Source organism: Bufo gargarizans, unplaced genomic scaffold, assembly GCF_014858855.1.
Source record: "Bufo gargarizans isolate SCDJY-AF-19 unplaced genomic scaffold, ASM1485885v1 original_scaffold_2127_pilon, whole genome shotgun sequence".
Classification (NCBI taxonomy): Eukaryota; Metazoa; Chordata; class Amphibia; order Anura; family Bufonidae; genus Bufo; species Bufo gargarizans.
Window position 1 is genome coordinate 135,124 of NW_025334657.1, and position 13,243 is coordinate 148,366.

Genomic DNA, 13,243 nt, shown 5'->3' on the forward strand with positions numbered 1-13,243 from the left:
AAAAATCTGACTTGTGCCATGGGGTATGGTCCTGCCCGGCCTCCCAGAATTTTTGGAAGTTAGTCAAATCCCAGATAAAACGCTACCTGCAAACCTCGATTGACTCCTGACTTGATGCTCTTCCATGCTCGGGCAAATGGTGCCAATGTGCAACCAATTATACATATCTTACTGTAGGCAGGGCCGGTGCAAGGATTTTTGCCGCCCTAGGCAAAGATCCATTTTGCCACCCCCCTCATGTCACTCACTCACTGACAGACACACACACACACTGACAGACAGACACGCACTGAATGATGTACACAGAAACTCACTGACAGACATACACTCACTGACAGACAGACACACACTCAGACAATCACTGAATGACATACACAGAAACTCACTGACAGACATACATACACTCACTGACAGCTGACAGACAGACACACTTACTCACTGACAGACACTCACTGACAGACATACACCTACCCACTGAAACACACACACAGAAACTCACTGACAGACACTCACTCACTGGCAGACAAACACACACATATACTCACTGACAAACACACAGACACTTACTGACCGACTGACATACACTCACTCACTGGCATACACACACAGACACTCAATGACAGACACACATACAAACCGGATTCCCAAAAAGTTGGGACACTATACAAATCGTGAATAAAAACTGAATGCAATGATGTGGAGGTGCCAACTTCTAATATTTTATTCAGAATAGAACATAAATCGAGGAACAAAAGTTTAAACTGAGAAAATGTACAATTTTAAGGGAAAGATATGTTGAATTAGAATTTCATGATGTCAACAAAGGCCACAGTGTGGCATCTCCCCTTCTTCTTACAACACTCAACAGACGTCTGGGCACCGAGGAGACCAGTTTCTCAAGTTTAGAAATAGGAATGCTCTCCTATTCTTGTCTAATACAGGCCTCTAACTGTTCAATCGTCTTGGGCCTTCTTTGTTGCACCTTCCTCTTTATGATGCGCCAAATGTTCTCTATAGGTGAAAGATCTGGACTGCAGACTGGTCATTTCAGTACCCGGATCCTTCTCCTACGCAGCCATGATGATGTGATTGATGCAGAATGTGGTCTGGCATTATCTTGTTGAAAAATGCAGGGTTTTCCCTGAAAGAGATGACGTCTGGATGGGAGCATATGTTGTTCTAGAACCTGAATATATTTTTCTGTATTGATGGTGCCTTTCCAGACATGCAAGCTGTCCATGCCACACGCACTCATGCAACCCCATACCATCAGAGATGCAGGCTTCTGAACTGAGCGCTGATAACAACTTGGGTTGTCCTTGTCCTCTTTGGTCCGGGTGACATGGCGTCCCAGATTTCCCAAAAAAACTTTGAATCGTGACTCGTCTGACCACAGAACAGTCTTCCATTTTGCCAAACTCCATTTTAAATGATCCCTGGCCCAGTGAAAACGCCTGAACTTGTGGATCTTGCTTAGAAATGGCTTCTTCTTTGAACTGTAGAGTTTCAGCTGGCAATGGCGGATGGCACGGTGGATTGTGTTCACTGACAATGGTTTCTGGAAGTATTCCTGAGCCCATTCTGTGATTTCCTTTATAGTAGCATTCCTGTTTGTGGTGCAGTGTCGTTTAAGGGCCCAGAGATCACGGGCATCCAGTATGGTTTTACGGCCTTGACCCTTATGCACAGAGATTGTTCCAGATTCTCAGAATCTTCGGATGATGTTATGCACAGTTGATGATGATAGATGCAAAGTCTTTGCAATTTTTCGCTGGGTAACACCTTTCTAATATTGCTCCACTATCTTTCTGCGCAACATTGTGGGAATTGGTGATCCTCTACCCATCTTGGCTTCTGAGAGACACTGCCACTCTGAGAAGCTCTTTTTATACCCAATCATGTTGCCAATTGACCTAATTAGTGTTAATTGGTCTTCCAGCTCTTCGTTATGCTCAAATTTACTTTTTTTAGCCTCTTATTGGTACTTGTCCCAACTTTTTGGGGATTTGTTGACACCGTGAAAATTTGAATCAACGTATTTTTCCTTTAAAATGATACATTTACTCGGATTAAACGTTTGATCTGTCATCTACGTTCTATTACAAATAAAATATTGACATTTGCCATCTCCACATCATTGCATTCAGTTTTTATTCACAATTTGTTTAGTGTCCCAACTTTTTGGGAATCCGGTTTGTACATTTACTGACAGAAAGACAGACATACATACAATCACTCACTGACATAAATACACAGGCAGACACTCAGTCAAACACTTAAACACTCACCTCCCTAGGGTCCAGTGTGGTGCAGCTCCTCAGTCCTCCAGTGCGCCGTTTAGTATGCCAGGGCCGGAATGACGTCATATTCTGGCATCACAGAGGGCGCACGAGGGAGGAGTGGGGAGCTGCTAGAACAGCCTCCCTTGCCACCCACCTCCTCTCCTCTGGTAATTTACTGGCAGAGCAGGCACCTACCTCCACCTCCTGGCCCCCCTGTAACGGCGCTGGGGGCGGCTCAAGAGCCGCTCTCCCTGTCGCCCAGGGCTGCAGCCCCAGTCAGGGGGAGCCCACCAGGGCGCCCCCAGCAGGCCAGCGCCCTAGGCGAACGCCTAGTTCGCCTATATGGTTGCGCCGGCCCTGACTGTAGGCAGTCAAGCGATGTATTTTTAGGCACTGGCTCAAACCCCAAATGCCGTCAAAGACGGAGGTTCTTAATCATGCCAAACATTGCCTGAATATGGAGAGGATCGAGGCGAAACATATGGGAGGGCGGTTTATAAACTCTTTCTTTAGTAGATGGGAGTCTTTCATAGGAGTGGTATATTCTGATGAAGACATGTGCACTTTAATGACCCCATTCATCCTTTCAGAGTGGTACCTGAAAAAGAAAATAGCCCAAACTTTGGGAAGACTTCAGATTGATTGAAAAGTAATGGTATTGCATTAAGAGAAGTAGAGAGTGGGAGGGGGGAGGGGGGGAATTTGTAACTTGTAGTTTGTATTCGACAGTGTTTTAATAATGCTGAATAAGATTGAAAAATGTAAATATATGACCTGTAACACTGATAATGACTTGTTTTGGTATGTTGTACCCTGTACTATTTGTTAACTTTATTGAAAATCAATAAAAATTATATTACAATTAAAAAAATATATATAATTGTCACTGCGGCGGGGCGGCCGTGGGTGAATGCACGTGTGGGCGACCGATCAGGCCTGATTTTGGGTGGAGGGCGAGCTAAGGTGACACTAATACTATTATAGATCTGACTGTGATCAGTTCTGATCACTTACAGATACTATAAAAGTACCAATGCTGATTAGCGATACGCTAATCAGTGAATCAGTGACTGCGGTGCGGTGGGCTGGGCGCTAACTGAAGCTAACTACCTACCAAAGGGGCCTAAACTAACCTAAACCTGGTGTACTCACAGTGATCTGTGCTCTCTGCTGGGACCAACCGACAAAAAGGAACCAGCAGAGAGCACAGAAGCCATTTAACACATTATATTTATAAATATAATGTGTTAAATGGCTTGCGATTCGATTTTTTAAAAGTCACCAACCTGCCAGCGCAGATCATTGGCTGGCAGGCTAGTGACAAACTTCTCCTGCGACTTTTCCCAGCCCGCACTGCGCATGTGCGGGCCGGCTTTGCGCGTCATCTCGCGTATCGCGAGATGGCGCGCCGATGCGTCTACAAGGAACAACCCGACCGCTCGCAGGATGCATTCCTTAGGTGGTGGGGAGGCGGTTAATTGACCCAGTCAATCTGCCAACATCTTGTATTGAAAAGCTTCAGCTGATAATGATGAGTCATGAATATTCATGAGCTTTTGACTCTCCCCGCCCACCTGCTGCTGAATGACAGTTTTTTTCCATATGAATCAGCAACAGGTGGGCAGGGGAGTGGCTATAGCTCTGAATTAAATATACGCTGGACTCAATGACATAACGCTGGACTCAAATCAGCTCATTAGCATGCGGCATGCGGCATCTTTGTGTGTATATTATGAGGTAACCATCTGTCACACCAGTAAGTGAATAAGGCACTTTTTAGTAGTTAATGATTGTATATAATTAGTTAGATTATAATCAAATATCCACATGACAGGTTCCCTTTAAAGTAAAAAATAAATAAATAAAAGTTGCTATGCCACTAGTATCTTTCTTTAAATTATTTAAAAGTTGTGAGGTACGACAGGATGAATAGTAGTTGATGAGTAAAACAGTTCTTCTTAAATAACACGTCACAATGCAGTACTTCTCCAGGTATGAGTTCCCCTTTCAAATTTTTCACAGAGAGAAAACGACATATCGATGTGCATAAAAACAAAACATGGCACATATAGCCAAAGCTGGTCATATAGACAAAGCAACAAGATGTTATGAACTGCTTGGGTGTGCCCCAGTATGATAAGATAGAAGACACTGTGACCCCAGCCACAATGGGCAGACTGCTCCCGAGCACTATGGTCCAGCCACCGCTATGAGGAGGACCGCCTCTTAGCGACCGGGGACCTGTAGTTCTAATTATTCATATACAATATATGAGTAAAAGATATAGTAAATCCATTTCTATCCTTATTAGCAGATGAGATCATTAAAAAATACACTTGTGGTAGTTAGGTTTTGTTCACACAACATATCTTGGTGCTGTCAAATGCCATGTACTCTTCAGCGGAAACCACCAGTTTCTGCCATGGTTGTACACTTTGAATGCCCTGGATCTGATCATGGTTTAGCACCATTGAAGCTAAACAGCAAGCGGGCAACCACACATGTCCCTTTTGGCGCATTCATGGCTTTAAACTGCCATCCCGCGAACTGCAGCGCCAAGGGGCAAATTCCGAAGTGTGAATGGCCCCTTGCTTATTATTCATGCCAATTACTTATTGTGCAGGGAATTTAAACCATTAACATTTAAGGATAAAACCTTCAGACTATACAATATTGCAAGAACATTGATGTATGGACCCAGCAATAATTGCTGCCATCTCTTAAACATGAATGCAAAGTGAGAAAAGTGAGATAAAGAATGCAAAGAAGAGAAAGGAAAAGGGGAAGGAACATTTTTTAAAGTAATTTTGGATGGTCTTGACAAGGAGGTTTTGTGTAATTCTTTCTGTGGTGAAACACATGGAAAAACCTGTACAAACATTCAAAACATTATGTCTCATACCTAATTATGTATTAAGTCGATGCAGTTAAAGATGCAGTAATCATTAACCCAACATCATTTATAATAAGCTTTTGTACCGTTAAGGACATGGTAGGTACTATGCCTTCTGTTGTAGCATTTAAAAAACGTCAGCTAGAAAGTGTCAGGAGTCAGGACATATTAAAGGTGATCTTCACCTTTTGAAGATATTTTGGGTCCACTTCCTCCCCTTAAACCTGTGGAAAGAAGTATACTTGACTGCTCCTGGCTGTTTGCTTCTGGCTTCATCCATTTGCAGTGCTTCAAACCCAGATAGTCGACTACCGGTATAGATGGGGATCATGTGTCATTGGCTGCCGACTAGAGGCGATATGTCCCCCAAATGGCACGTAACCCTGGCCAGTCATTGGCTGCAACAGCACACAAGACCACCATCCATGTGGGATGTTGACAAGCAGGGACTGGAGCCCTGTGAATGGAAGAAGTCAGAACCGAACAGCAGGGAGCAGGTTAGTATGCTTCCCTTCACAGGTCTAATAGAGGGGAGACCCACATTTTTTCAAAAAGTGCAAAATCCCTTTAACACACTTGTTGCAAAACAAAAATCTATTCAGAACAGAAATATATAAAAATGCTTAGTGTTTCAATAGGCTCAAAAGGGGATCTGAAACCAGAGCACACTCTGGAGGACCCAAGCAGTGACATTATAATCACAAAAGAGGACCAGAGATCCCTGAGTTGGACTCTTTATGCAGGACCTGCAGCATGATGTGAACATCAGGACTTTCAACTAAGGTGAAGTTTGCAGAGCTGTTAAACCTGCTTGTGAGAATAAAACACTGCAGTTTGAGCAAGAACAGTTTTTGGTGCCTCTGTTCTGCGTCCGCATACACTGCCTACCAGGGCGAATCCCCACACGATATACACCTACAGGGGCATTTTGTTATGATTGCATTTTACTCATTTTAGGCTAAAAATCTATTTTCCAATCTTTGTTAAAAATGTTTAGCCGTTTCTGAGCTACAAGGGTTAAAACCAGTCTATTTTCAGGCTGTCATGTTCTGTTTTCTTTTAGTTCTGTTATCTGACTACTCATGTGTAGGACTTATCTCTGATCTCCTGACCTCATAATAGATACATTCTTATTGAACTGATAAGAATATGTCAGGAGATCAGAGATAGGATCTATAAATGAGCTGTCAGAGGAGAACAAGAAAACAGAAAGTGACAGCTTGCAAACAGACCGATGAATCCCTGTATGTCAGAAAAAGATTTTTAGCTCAAAATGAGCAGTGATGAGCAGCAGGGTCAATATTCGAATCCGCAATATTTCACGAAATATTTGGGCGAATATATGTCATATATTAGAGAATTCGTGATCTCCAATCATTATTTTCTTGTTAGCGAAAATAGGCAATAAGAAAATTTGCTAAAAATTTTTGTGATCAACACTATTCCTAACGTTAAAGATATTGCAGACTTCTCATTGGCCCACAAGCAAAAAGCAGTGAGGGATCATGGGTACTGATGAATCTAGAATATTCGCGATTGTGAAGATATAGCACTATATTCTAGATATTTGCAAATTCTCAAAGTGCCAATATTCGTGATACAAATTTGCGATTAGAATCAACACAAAAAATGAGTATAATGCTAAAATAAAATAAATGCCCCTGAAGGTGTACCTAGCCTTTAAGATCAGCTGACACACAAGCTAATAAGGTATGTGACTCCACAAGTACGCCATAAATTTGTCATGCATTAATGGAAGCAGTATACAAAATAACATATCTGTTGTTTGGGCACTGACTTACCACAATAACGAACCTTCTCCCTTGTATATACTGTTCACTTCTTCACAGAAACCAGTGAAAGAATCAACTGGAGCTGCATCATCTACAGTCTCGTGTTTATTACAAATAAATGTCAGAGACAGATTATTTCCTCTGGTGCTGGCAGCACTCCCAGATCGACAAAACAGTAAATGACGTCACTACCTAGCCAGAGGGCACTTTTATCTGAACTGCTCAGTGATTTAATAGTTTGACTTGCATTAACAACAGTACCATATTTACAATTCTGGATACAGTAGACGCCACATTGTGATCAGTCAGTATACACAAAACCCTCCATGGATACCCAAACTTATATCAGACATAAAAGTGCCACAAACAACAGACTAGTATGAAAGTCATCCACCTGTAGAGCTAGAGTTAGGGGCTGAAAACAGCATTTGCCCAGGGCCCCGTTCTCAGCTGAACGTCCGCACAGGCGGCAGGTCCAAACTCTGGCAGTGTTCCTGTTCCCGTCTGTGCTCTGACTCCATATATGGCTTAGGAGTCCCTGCTCTATATCCATATATAGAGTCAGTGCTTCTGGGAGTCCCTACTCTAACTCTATATGTCTGTGTCCATATATGGAGTCAGTGCACGGGGTATCTCCAAGCATTATCAGTATGCTTGGGGACACCATGTGTATTTAAAGGGAACCTGTCATCAACTTTATGCTGACCGTAATGAGGGCAGTATAAAGTCGTGACAGAAATGCTGATTTCAGCGGTGTGTCACACATCAGCTAAAAGTAAGTAGTTGCCGAGAACCAGCATCATAATCATTGCAGCACAGAGCTTGAAAAGAGTCAAATCTACATGAGAAGAGTCATGGTTATTCATGAATTCCTGCTTTCCCTGCCCATCTGCTGATGATTGGCAGTTCTCTACCTAGTTTTCTCCCTTTATCTCTAGGAGAGAACTGCCAATCATCAGCAGATGGGCGGGGAGAGCAGGAGATTATGACTATTCTCAAATAGATTTGACTCTTTAATTCAATGATTATGATGCTGGTTCTCAGCAACCACTTTTAGCTGATTTGTGACACACTGCTGAAATCAGCATTTCTATCACTACTTTATACTGCCCTCAGTACATTCAGCATAAAGTTGATGACAGGTTCCCTTAAAGTTTTAATTAGCCTCTATTTTTTAAGTGTTTCTACCGGACTTCAACTCACAACCATCTACATGAAACGCAAGTGCCTTAACCACTGAGTTATAGAGCTCAATGGCAAACTGCTGCATGTATTAGTCATTCATAAATATCAGAAGTATCATTTTATATATTTTTTTGTAATTGTAAAAAAAAGATGTATGGCACAAAATAAATAAATTAGGAATTAATTAGGAAACAATTAATTTACTGCAGCACTCACCTCCAGTTTTTTAAAGGAGTCACGGACTGTAGTGGTCTAGACGCAGCCAGGTGAGCAATCCAGGAATAGCAAAAAAATGTCCAGCTCCTTATCCTTAAAAACCAATGCTTTATTCTTTCATATATTCAATTAAAATCCATGTGTACAAACTGAGAAACTGTATTACAATATGACGCGTTTCAGGCCACTTGCGTATCGGCCCTTCATCCAGACATTATCCATCCTGGATAAAGGGCCCATACGCAAGTGGCCCGAAACGCGTCACATTGTGTTACAGTTTCTCCGTTTGTACACATGGATTTTAATTGAATATGTGAAAGAATAAAGCATTGGTTTTTAAGGATAAGGAGCTGGACTTTTTTTGCTATTCATGGGAAACTACTACTACTGCAGTTTTTAGCCATAATATATTTGCAGTAGTTTAACGTTGATCTCTATAACTCATTGGTTAAAGCTCTTACCTTTAATGTAGATGGTTGAGAGTTTGAATCCTGGCAGAAACGTTTCAAAAAGATCATGAAAAAACTTAAAGACACAGGGTATTCCCAATAGTGAAAAGTTTTATTTTATTGAAAAAAAGGAACAAAACATAAAATATAATCAAATAACACCTGTGTTAAACCACGCCAACCTTTTTAACTTAAGGAAATTTGGCTGCAATTTTTTGGGGGGTGGAAAGGTGGCAACCCTAACAGCACTCCTGCTCAAGACCTCTATAGGCCCACTCACTGCAGCAAGCACAGACTCAGTGTTCAAAATGTCAGGACACTAGTGTGAGGACATTCTGTGAGGAGCGCAAACCTGCTGTCACCTCCTCCTTCTTCTTACCACACTGCTGTGCTAGGGTAGAAGCTAGAATGGATTTGTCAGAGGGAGGTTTGTGACGTCACATGCTGTTTAACACTTTCCTGACGTGATGATTTCTGTTTTTGCATTTTAGTTTTTCGCTCCCTGCCTTCTCAGAGCCATAACTTTTTTTATTTTTTCATTCACATAGCCTTATGAGGGCTTGTTTTGCGGGACAAGTTGTACTTTTCTAATGCCACCATTTAATAATATATAGGATGTAGTGGGAAGTGGGGAAAAAATTCCAAATGTGGTTGGAATTTAATGCCACCATTTAATAATATATAGGATGTAGTGGGAAGTGGGGAAAAAAATCCAAATGTGGTTGAATTGGGAAAAAACACAATTCCACCAGTTTTTTTTTATGGTGTTCACTAGGCGGTAAAACTGATTTGTGCTCTTCATTCTCCAGGTCAGCACAAATCCGACGATACCACATTTTTATACTGGGAAAAAAAATTAAAATATATTTTTCTTTTTATTGCTATAGTCTAACCCCCCATTACTTTTTTATAGTCACAATTAGAGTTGAGCAAACACCTGGATGTTCGGGTTCAAGAAGTTTGGCCAAACCTCCCGGAAATGTTCGGGTGCGGGATCCGAACCCGACCCGAACTTCGTCCCGAACCCGAACCCCATTGAAGTCAATGGGGACCCGAACTTTTCGGCACTAAAAAGGCTGTAAAACAGCCCAGGAAAGAGCTAGAGGGCTGCAAAAGGCAGCAACATGTAGGTAAATCCCCTGCAAACAAATGTGGATCGGGAAATGAATAAAAATAAAAATAAAATAAATAAAAATGAACCAATATCAATTGGAGAAAGGTCCCATAGCAGAGAGTCTGGCTTCACGTCACCCACCACTGTAACAGTCCATTGTCAGATATTTAGGCCCAGGCACCCAGGCAGAGGAGAGAGGTCCCATAACAGAGAATCTGACTTCATGTCAGCAGAGAATCAGTCTGCATGTCATAGCAGAGAATCAGGCTTCACGTCACCCACCACTGTAACAGTCCATTGTCATATATTTAGGCCCAGGCACCCAGGCAGAGGAGAGAGGTTCCGTAACAGAGAATCTGGCTTCATGTCAGCAGAGAATCAGTCTGCATGTCATAGCAGAGAATCAGGCTTCACGTCACCCATCACTGTCACAGTCCATTGTCATATATTTAGGCCCCGGCACCCAGGCAGAGGAGAGAGGTCCCATAACAGAGAATCTGGCTTCATGTCATCAGAGAATCAGTCTGCATGTCATAGCAGAGAATCAGGCTTCACGTCACCCACCACTGTAACAGTCCATTGTCAGATAGTTAGGCCCAGGCACCCAGTCAGAGGAGAGAGGTCCCATAACAGAGAATCTGGCTTCATGTCAGCAGAGAATCAGTCTGCATGTCATAGCAGAGAATCATGCTTTACGTCACCCAACAATGGAACAGTCCATTGTCAAATATTTAGGCCCAGGCACCCAGGCAGAGGAGAGAGGTCCCGTAACAGAGAATCTGGCTTCATGTCAGCAGAGGATCAGTCTGCATGTCATAGCAGAGAATCAGGCTTCACGTCACCCACCACTGTAACAGTCCATTGTCATATATTTAGGCCCTGGCACCCAGGCAGAGGAGAGAGGTCCCATAACAGAGAATCTGGCTTCATGTCAGCAGAGAATCAGTCTGCATGTCATAGCAGAGAATCAGGCTTCACGTCACACACCATTGTAACAGTCCATTGTCATATATTTAGGCCCCGGCACCCAGGCAGAGGAGAGAGGTCCCGTAACAGAGAATCTGGCTTCATGTCAGCAGAAAATCAGTCTTCATGTCATAGCAGAGAATCAGGCTTCCCGTCACCCAACACTGGAACAGTCCATTGTCTGATATTTAGGCCCCGGCACCCAGACAGAGGAGAGGTTCATTCAACTTTAGGTTGCCCCGCAATATAATGGTAAAATGAAAATAGGATTGATTGAGGAAGTGCCCTGGAGTACAATAATATATGGTTAAAGGGAGGTAGTTAATGTCTAATCTGCACAAGGGATAGACAGGTCCTGTGGGATCCATGCCTGGTTCATTTTTATGAACGTCAGCTTGTCCACATTGGCTGTAGACAGGCGGCTGCATTTGTCTGTAATGACGCCCCCTGCTGTGCTGAATACACGTTCAGACAAAACGCTGGCCGCCGGGCAGGCCAGCACCTCCAAGGCATAAAAGGCTAGCTCTGGCCACGTGGACAATTTAGAGACCCAGAAGTTGAATGGGGCCGAACCATCAGTCAGTACGTGGAGGGGTGTGCACACGTACTGTTCCACCATGTTAGTGAAATGTTGCCTCCTGCTAACACATTGCGTATCAGGTGGTGGTGCAGTTAGCTGTGGCGTGTTGACAAAACTTTTCCACATCTCTGCCATGCTAACCCTGCCCACAGAGGAGCTGGCCGTGACACAGAAGCCTTGGCGACCTCTTGCTCCTCCTCTGCCTTGGCCTTGGGCTTCCACTTGTTCCCCTGTGACATTTGGGAATGCTCTCAGTAGCGCGTCTACCAACGTGCGCTTGTACTCGCGCATCTTCCTATCACGCTCTAGTGCAGAAAGTAAGGTGGGCACATTTTCTTTGTACCTTGGATCCAGCAGGGTGGCAACCCAGTAGTCCGCACACGTTAAAATGTGGTCAACTCTGCTGTCGTTGCGCAGGCACTGCAGCATGTAGTCGCTCATGTGTGCCAGGCTGCCCAGAGGTAAGAACAAGCTGCCCTCTGTGGGAGGCGTATCGTCATTGTCCTGCGTTTCCCCCAGCCACGCACCAGTGATGGGCCCAAGCTGCGTTGGGTGCCACCCCGCTGTGACCATGCTTCATCCTCATCCTCCTCCACCTCCTCCTCATCCTCGTCCTCCAGTAGTGGGCCCTGGCTGGCCACATTTGTACCTGGCCTCTGCTGTTGCAAAAAACCTCCCTCTGAGACACTTCGAGGAGACTGGCCTGAAAGTGCTAAAAATGACACCTCTTCATCCTCCTCCTCCTTCTGGGCCACCTCTTCTTCCATCATTACCCTAAGTGTTTTCTCAAGGAGACATAGCAGTGGTATTGTAACGCTGGCCATGTTGGTGGAGTACTCGAAACAGCGCAACAGGGCACACAGGTCTCGCATGGAGGCCCAGTCATTGGTGGTGAAGTGGTGCTGTTCCGCAGTGCGACTGACCCGTGCGTGCTGCAGCTGAAACTCCACTATGGCCTGCTGCTGCTCGCACAGTCTGTCCAGCATGTGCAAGGTGGTGTTCCACCTGGTGGGCACGTCGCATATAAGGCGGTGAGCGGGAAGGCCGAAGTTACGCTGTAGCGCAGACAGGCGAGCAGCGGAAGGATTTGAAGCGCGAACAGACGGGCCACACTTTATGCAGCAGCTCTGACATGTCGGGGTAGTTGTGAATGAACTTCTGCACCATCAAATTCAGCACATGTGCCAGGCAAGGGATGTGCATCAAACCGGCTAGTCCCAGAGCTGCAACGAGATTTCGCCCATTATCGCATACCACCAGGCCGGGCTCAAGGCTCACCGGCAGCAACCACTCGTCGGTCTGTTGTTCTATACCCCGCCACAACTCCTGTGCGGTGTGGGGCCTGTCCCCCAAACATATGAGTTTCAGAATGGCCTGCTGACGTTTACCCCGGGCTGTGCTGAAGTTGGTGGTGAAGGTGTGTGGCTGACTGGATGAGCAGGTGGAAGAAGAGGAGGAGGAAGCCAAGTAGGAGGAGGAGGCAACAGGAGGCAAAGAATGTTGCCCTGCGATCCTTGGCGGCGGAAGGACGTACGCTAAACAGCTCTCTGCCTGGGGCCCAGTCGCCACTACATTTACACAGTGTGCAGTTAGGGAGATATAGCGTCCCTGGCCGTGCTTACTGGTCCACGTATCTGTGGTTAGGTGGACCTTGCCACAGATGGCGTTGCGCAGTGCACACTTGATTTTATCGGATACTTGGTTGTGCAGGGAAGGCACGGCTCTCTTGGAGAAGTAGTGCCGGCTGGGAACAACATACTGTGGG

General features: G+C 44.5%; 1 protein-coding gene across 1 annotated transcript in view; it reads right to left on the bottom strand.

The window, feature by feature from the left end:
* Positions 1–7,028, bottom strand: part of LOC122923994 — a gene marked incomplete at its 3' end in the record, with an annotated part of 119,949 nt that extends 112,921 nt beyond the window's left edge. The window contains exon 1 of the mRNA XM_044274921.1: positions 6,978–7,028. The remainder of the gene's footprint in view (positions 1–6,977) is intronic.
* Positions 7,029–13,243: the final 6,215 nt, after the last annotated feature.